At 36.6% G+C, this 8,806-nt stretch overlaps 1 long non-coding RNA gene across 1 annotated transcript; it reads left to right on the top strand.

The window, feature by feature from the left end:
• The first annotated feature begins 6,736 nt into the window (after positions 1–6,736).
• Positions 6,737–7,548, top strand: LOC113345850. Its single transcript, XR_003358325.1, has 2 exons — positions 6,737–6,869; positions 6,948–7,548. It is a non-coding gene; the product is annotated as an uncharacterized LOC113345850 (long non-coding RNA).
• The last annotated feature ends 1,258 nt before the right edge of the window (positions 7,549–8,806 follow it).

The following is an 8,806-nucleotide window of genomic DNA, read 5'->3' as shown; positions in this document are numbered from 1 at the left end:
GGTGGGGATTGTAATTTTCTATAAATTTCTCATTTGTCACTCAATGATGGAACTTTGCTTAGTTCTTTTTTAAGGATTGGCTAATCAACGATATTTCTGTTCCAACTTTTGCCTCTTCTCTCTCTGAATTAAACTTTTCCTTACCATAATGGTTAAGTTCCTATTGTTATCAATGATACAAGTATGATCCTAGATGTAAAAATATTAAAATGGTGGGCCTCCTTCTCCATTAAAACATAAAATTAATTGTCGCTGATACATAATATTTAAAAAAGGAATTAACCGAATTTTCCCCATGTAAAGGCAATCAAAAAAGTTGCATAAGTAAATATATAACCTACACAAAAGTGAGCCAATCCAACCAATCTTGCTTGCACAATGGAAAGAGCCACTGGTTTATCTCTCCACCGAATTAAATAAGCCAAAGGTGTGCATTCATGAGCCCATGCTAAGGTTTCAATCAATTCTTGCCAATATCCACGCTAGGAAATTAAGAACATAAATCCAGTATCCCAAACAAGATGTCCAAATAGGAACATCCACGCCCAGATGGACAAAGTATTCATACCAAACGGGTTATTTCCGTTGATAAGTTGTTAATAATTTAACCATAGGTAATCTCTTAACCACCCCATCAAATAAGTGGAGGATTCATTAAACTGCGAAACGTTACCCTGCCATAATGTGATGTGCTTCCAATGCCAATTAAAATTAACCCATCCAATGGTATTTAACATCCAAAAAACTGCCAAATAAAATGTGTCCCAAGCCGAAATATCACAAGTACCGCCTCGTCCTGGATCGTCGTAAGGAAAACTATAACCAAAATCCTTTTTATCTGGCATTAACTTGGAACCACGTGCATTTAAAGCACCTTTTACTAAGATCAATGTAGTTGTATGTAAACCTAGAGAAATCGCATGATGAACCAAAAAGTTGCCAGGTCCTATTATTAAGAATAGTGAATTACTATTCTCATTAATAGCATTTAACCAACCGGGCAACCATATGCTTTGACCCGCATTGAATGCTGGGCCATTCGTTGAAGATAAAATTACATCGAAGCCATATGAAGTCTTACCATGAGCAGACTGTATCCATTGGGAAAATATGGGTTCGATCAAGATTTGTTTCTCCGGAGTACCACAAGAAAGCATGACATCCTTATGAACATAAAGTCCCAAAGTATGGAACCCCAGAAAAAAGGCTGACCCAACTTAAATGGGATTTGATATTTTCTTTATGGTCTAATATTCTTGCTAATACATTATCTTCATTCTACTCCATATTGTAATCTCTAATGAAGAATATCACTCCATGAGCAAACGCCAATGTCATTATAAATCTTGCGATGTATTAGTGATGAGTATATAACGCAACTTGAGTAGTAAAGTCTTGTGCTATGAATGCATACGCGGGTAAAGAATACATGTGTTGAGATATCAAAGAAGTAATAACTCCTAACGAGGCGAGAGCAAGCCCTAATTGAAAATGAATCGAGTTATTTATTGTGGCATAAAGACCCTTTTTTCCACGTCCTAATCGACCCCTCGGAGGGATGTGTGCTTTTAAAATATCTTTCACACTATGCCCAATCCCGAAGTTAGTTCTATACATATGACAAGCAATGAGAAAAAGAAATGCAATTGCTAAATGATGATGAGCCATATTGGTCATCCACAAATGGCATTTGTGGATGGAATCCCCCTAGAAGAGTTAGAATGGAAGTTCCCGCCCTTTGGGTGGTACCAAATAAATGACTATCAGAATCGGGGTTTTGAGCATAAAGATTTCACTCACCTGTAAAAAGTGGGCCTAACCCTCGAGGATGTGGTAATACAAATAAGATTCCATCTTACATACTCCCCCTGGATCCAGGAATAGCGACATGAACTAAATGCCCCGTCCAAGACAAGGAACTTACTCCGAAGAGTCCCGACAAATGATGATTTAGACGATATTTGATATTTTTAAACCACGAAACGCTTGGTTTCCATTTCGGTTGCAGGTGTAACCAACCCGCAATTAAGGATATGGCAGAAAGAAATAATAAAAATAGAGCCCCAATATAAAAATCTTCATTAGTGCGTAATCCAATTGTATACCACCACTGATAAACACAATAATAGGCAATATTCACTGGTCCGAGAGCACCCCCTCGAGTAAATTCTTCCACCTCTGGTTGACCAAAATGAGGATCCCAAATTGCATGCGTAATCGGTCTTACATGTAAAGAGTCTTTTACCCATGACTCAAAATTTCCTTAGCAAGCTACATGAAATAGATTTTCGAAAGTCCGAAAAAAAATTATTGCTAACTTCCCGAAGTGAGAAGCAAAAATATTATAATAAAGACGTTCCTCAGTAATATCATCATGACTCTCAAAGTCATGTACGGTAGTAATACCAAACCAAATACGACGAGTAGTGGGGTCCTGGGCTAAGCCTCGGCTAAACCTTTGAAATCTTAAGCTTTTCAAATCCTCCTAGACATTATCCTACTGCAATAATTCTTGCTAAGAAGAACGCCCATGTTGTGGGAATTCCACCCAGAAGGTAATAGGTTACTCCTACAACACGTCATTGTACAATGCTCAAGGCTCTAGGATGAGTAGATGGAGCAACTTTTAATTTGTTATGAGCCCAAACGATGGATTCAATAAGTTCTTTCCAATAGCTACGGCCGCTAAATAGAAACATTAAACTGAAATCCCAGACAAAATGAGCACCTAGGAAAAAAAGACCATATGCAGATAATGAAGAACCATAAGACTGAATTACTTGGGATGCTCGTGTCCATAAAAAGTCACGGAGCCACCCATTAATAGTAATGGAACTCTGCGCAAAGTTTTCTATCGTGATATGAGTTACCACTCCTTGATCGTTTATTCTACCCAAAACATGGACTGCATTTTCCAACTGAAAATGGAATATTACTACCGAAATTGCATTGTACATCCAGAATATACCTAAGAATACATGATTGCAGACGGATACTTGACATGTCCCCCCTCTTCCAGGTCCGTCACAAGGGAAATGAAAACCCAGGTTTGCTTTATCAGGTATCAAACATGAACTACGAGCAAATAGAACACCTTTCAGTAGTATTAATACCGTTACATGGATCGTACATGCATGAATGTGATGTACCAAGTCAGTATTTAATATTATTATTCAACCATGAAATTATTATTTTCATATTATGTTTACACATGGATCCCTGCGTCGTTACATTCAATTTAGGATTAGGAATAAGCGTATGTGGACTTGTTTTTTACATATTTCTCGTTATTTGGGTACCATATTCACTTCTTTGGGCTTCTATTGAATCGATAATTAGGTTTTATTGTACATCTTTTTGATATATCTAAGATATCCTCCGGATAATTCAAATCGAAGCAATTGGATGTTCGACTCAGACCTATATGACATGATCGATCGATAGAAATACTCCAACTTCCACCATTGTTATATATTCCCATACATCATACTAGATAGATATCATATTCATGGAATACGATTCACTTTCAAGATGCCTTGGTGATGAAATGGTAGACACGCGAGACTCAAAATCTCGCGCTGAATTGCGTGGAGGCATAATATTGAGAATGCTCATTCAATGAGCAATTCAATAAGAGATCTCTGATCGATATTAATAAAAAAAAATTGAGGCGGCCAAGATGAGCTCAAATTTATACCAAGCAAATTTTATTTAGTTTAATTATGTTGTTCTTCGGGGGATTCTTTAAGGCAATTCAGAAGTGCAGACAATAATGCAAATTCACCAATAAATACCCTAAGTCAATTAAAAACTTTTAATTGTAAAAGCCACAAAAAACGACCATGCAAGTAATGAAAAACAAAAAGTTCTGCCATTTTGACCATCTGCTCTATCCGAGAACAAAATTGACCATCTTCTCTAGAGAATTTAACCAAATAATCATGGTACCTGTCATTATTTATAAATATAGCCTACCATCTAGTATGAATCTTCACAAATCAAACTACTACTAATTATATCAACCACATCAATAGGAGTTCTTCGTCATGGAAAAAGTAATTTTCTAGTTTCCAGCAGCTTCTTCTTTGTTGTGTTGGTGGTTCTTCAATCTGCGTAAGTACTTCTTACCGAAGCTTTTTTCTTTCTTTCTTTCACTCACGCTGTTGGGTATGTTCAGGGCGTCTCACCACCACAAATTAATAAGTTTAAAACAGAATTATAGTTTGATGATTTTTCTGTTGAACGCAATTATGTTAGTGGTACAGGTTCACCAGGAGATTATGGACTGGGCTATGCCGACCAGCACGTAGAAACCAGAAACTTTTCTTCCTGTTATATGTACCATGCTGCTTGAAAATCTTCTCAGAATACATACATGATTCTACAAACACGAGCATACTTTTACAATTTTTGCGTTAAAAAATAAAAGGCCACACGAGTGGCACAGCAGCGGCAGCAACAACTTCGTTTCCTTTTCCTTGTTTGAAAGTTTGATGTTGAACATGTTGGTTATCTAGTTTAATCGGCCTGATCATCAGTTGTTGTTTGAACAATTAAGAAAATATTAATACTACCAGCATTCGGATACCACGAAGTAGCAACTTTTTAATTTAACTAAGTCGGAATATCACACATATTTGCGTTTCTAAACAATTAGCAACAGACATTTTCCACCAATTTAGGAACGCCTATACTTGCAGTAGATACAGTATTTTGGCCACGGTGCAGCAACATTTAACAGAGTTGTATTTTAAAAAGTGTGTCTAACGGAAATGATCCTGTAATTAAACAGGGGGGACGCTGATCTTTCAAAATTCAGGAAATCTTAATTAATGTTTGCTTCGAATATAGGAAAAAAGTCAGCGTCAAATACTCAACCACTAAGTAATGCAAAATCGACGTTAGATATTCAACAACGAATTAAATAAGGTTGCGGAAGGTACAATGAAAGTACATGTCAAAGACATTAGCGTACAAAAACAAAGGTTATGCATGTCGTTATTGCTGAAATACACGCCTAATAATAAATTATGCACTTTGGACAAGGTAGATTCCGGAAGCCATTGACAGTGATTACTGAATGAACTAAGCCCACGAAATCCTTGTATATAATCTCGATCTTCAATCTTTTTATATTATTAAGCTTGTGTGCTTGACCATCTTGTTTTCCCAGTTGCCACCTAATTAATAAACACGTATTACAGTTGTGGGTGTTAAAGTGATTTTAATACCTGGTGTACCTATGAAATCTTTAAGGTTGAAGCAGGAATATTGCCAAAGACGACGCCCAAACCGATTGGTTTGGGAAATTTTTTTAATATGAATTCGTGGCTTCATAACGCCGGATAAGATAGATGTGACATCATCTAACTCTTGAATTAACTAGAGTTGTTTAGCCGAAAATTTAGTAAACTGCCGTATCTTTTTAGGATTAATATGTTCACAGTTTAGGCGCCCTCTTATATCCGCTACTTCCACAAAATTCGAAAGTACAGCTTCCCAAAGACATCAAACAAACCAAGTACTGTTGCTAGTTTTCTCTTTTAATAATCGATTAGTATAATAACCTGGTAATACTTGCTTCATGATTCGAATATGAATTCGTAAGGTTGCATCTATCTGCTATTGATACACTACACTGCAACTAATTGCCTATCATTGGTAAGAACGTGATAAAATAAGTAAAATAAGTTACTTGGAAAGAAAAAGAATAATGATTCATGTATCAATCTTGTCGTGCACTCATTCAGAACTTAATTTATCAGACATACAACAACAAGATCGCTAAGTTACGTTCGTTATTCAAATTTACTTCTTTATTGCCCATATGTAATGATTTTTATTGGTTTTGGCTGCAAGGAGTTATTAATCCCCATGTTTGGCACTAGTGATTTTCTTTAGGCCTTCATCACCTGCGCGCAACTGAAACAACAAGTTGTGGGGTTTAACAAAATTTAGTGCATGGGTTCCCTCCCTGGTCTGAATGTCATACTTTGAACCTTTCTACCTCATGTACTCAGGGGCGGGGGCAGCCAATTGCAGGGGTGCAAGCAGCTGGCTTTCAAGCCCATTTTTAATCTTATAAGAAAAAAAATTAACAAACAAACTCGTTTTTGCATTTTTGCACCCATAGAATTTTTGGTTGCACCCATGGTAAATTTTTTCATCCCCTTTTCATGATTCTTGGCTCAGGTCCTGCCTGTACTTAAGAATTCATATCTCATTATTTTAGACACTTGTTTATTCAATTACGTACCCTAAAATTTTACTCCATAACCCGTGCTTTTCTCAAGATAGCTATGGGAGCCCATGTGTCAATGAAGATTATGTTAACGGTCTTAGCTGTGTCTTAATAATGAGGAAGTAGTAGTAGGTAAACTAGGTTTAAGAGGTGGAAAAGGTGAATATATCTGAAAATTAAATGAAGATACGAAAGTTTACTCGAGTATAAACTACAGTTAAGTCAAGAGTTAGATGATGTCACATCTGTGTTATCTAACTGTGATAAGGCCGCGAAATCAAATTTGATCCAGCACTGGGGGATCAAAAAATTTTCCGTTTTGTTTGGCTTGTACGACCCAGAAAACAACCTCTCACAGAGCTTTAGCTAAGAGGTAATTGAGACGTACACACAAGTTCACCAATAAATAACCTTAGTCAATTATAATATTCTTAATGATATTAATGTAATTTAACCAGAAAACATAGGTGTTTGTCACTATAAATATAGCTTACAATCTAACATGAATGTTCACAAATCAAACCACTAATTATATCAATCAAATCTATATTTAGGAGTTAATCATGGGAAAAAGTTCTTCACTGGTTTTTGGCTTCTGCTTTGTTGTGTACATGGTTCTCCAATCCGCGTAAGTACTACTTATCGAATTGGTTAACTTTATTTTTACATAAACTTGAAGTTTAAGTACTTTTTTTGTTAAATGCAGCTATGTCAATGGCATAGATTCCTCAGGACTATGTGATGCCGACCAGCAGGTACCTATTGGAAAATATTTGTCTTGTAAGTCCTGCGAATTTGCTTGCAAGAGCGCATCATTTACTCTTACTTCAATATGCGCATCTGATACTACCAACACAACATTATACACCTGCAAATGTTGCGTATCTGGCAGCAGAAGTGCCGCAGCAGCAGCAACAAGAAGTTCCTTTATTTTTGTTTCCTTCTCCTTATTTTTGAGTTTCATGATGAACGGGTTGATTAATTAGTTTAATTGGTCATCCCAGATCATCGATTGTTATTTGAACCATGTTGAATAAAAGGCCACCCGAGTGGCACAGGAGCAACAACAGCAACAACTTCCTTTGCTTTGCTTTCTTTTTCCCTGATTTTTAGTTTCATGTTGAACATTTTGTTCATCTAGGTAGCCCCTTGATAGATCCGTCACTATCCCAAACAATATACTGGCAATTACATAATTTACATTCCAGTCTAACTGCCAGACCATTGTAAACAAAGCACCATATGAATATATGAATACTGTACATTGATCATTGAAGGATAATGTTAAACAATAATAATATTGAAAACTGGAGCGCTCAAGATAAGCTCAAATTTGTATATTTTGATTTTTAAGATTACTTATGCTGTTCTTTGGGGAATCTTTAAGGTAATTGAGAAGTGCACACAAAGATGCAAATTCATCAATTAAATAACGTTAGTCAATCTAATTTTGATTATTGATAAATTTGACCAAATAATCGTTGGTATTTGTCGCTATAAATATAGCTTACTATCTAACATGAATATTCACAAATCAAACCGCTAATTGTATTAATCAAATAAAATAAATAGGAATTAATCATGGCAAGAAGTTCTTTTCCAGTTTTCGGCTTGTTCTTTGTTGTGTTGGTAGTTCTCAAATCCGCGTAAGTATGGCTCATGAATAATCCCAATAAGCCACCGTACTTTTTGAAACAAAAATGAATTAGTCTAATAAGTTTTTTGGTTGAATGCAGTTATGTCAGTGGTGCAGGACCTGCGGCTTCTCCAGAAGATCATGGACTGTGTGATGTCGACCGGCAGTTAGATATCAGAACCTTTTTGCCGTGTGAGATTGCCATGCTTCTTGCCCATCAACTATACTTTCAATATGCTTATTTGATTCTGTAAACACGGGACCATACACTTGCAAATGCTGTGTGCGAAATAAAATAAAGGGCAGCATGAGTGTCCCAGCAACAGCAACAAAGCTTTCAATAGCTTTCCTTTCCTTTCTTTTCTTTGTCCTTGTGTTTCGAGTTTCATGTTAAATCTGTTTTGTCGAGTTTCATGTTGCTCAATAGATTATAGAGCAAGATGATATCAGACCACGCTCTATTGCAGAATACCAAAAGAGAGCAAATTGGTCTCAGTGGAGAGATGCAATCCGGGCTGAACTAGATTCACTGGCAAAAAGATAGGTATATGGTGCGGTAGTGCTAATCCCACCAGGTGTAAAGCCTGTAGGACATAAATGGGTATTCGTCAGAAAGCGTAACGAGAAGAACGAATTTTTGAGATATAAGGCTCACCTTGTGGCGCAAGGTTTCTCACAACGCCCTGGGATTGATTACGAATAAACGTACTCCCCTGTAATGGACATCATAATGTTCCGTTACTTAGTCAGCTTAGTAGATTCAGAAGGACTTGAAATGAAGCTTATGGATGTGGTCACCGCATATCTCTATGGGGATTTTGATACAGATATATTCATGAAAGTTCCAGATTGACTTTCGTTGCCCGAATCAAGTAACTCTAAACCACGAAGTACGTTTGTAATTCAATTGAAACGCTCACTTTACGGAT

Source organism: Papaver somniferum, unplaced genomic scaffold (genome assembly GCF_003573695.1).
Source record: "Papaver somniferum cultivar HN1 unplaced genomic scaffold, ASM357369v1 unplaced-scaffold_84, whole genome shotgun sequence".
Lineage (NCBI taxonomy): Eukaryota > Viridiplantae > Streptophyta > Magnoliopsida > Ranunculales > Papaveraceae > Papaver > Papaver somniferum.
Note: the sequence above shows the minus strand (reverse complement) of the source record. Positions and strands in the feature narration are given on the sequence as shown.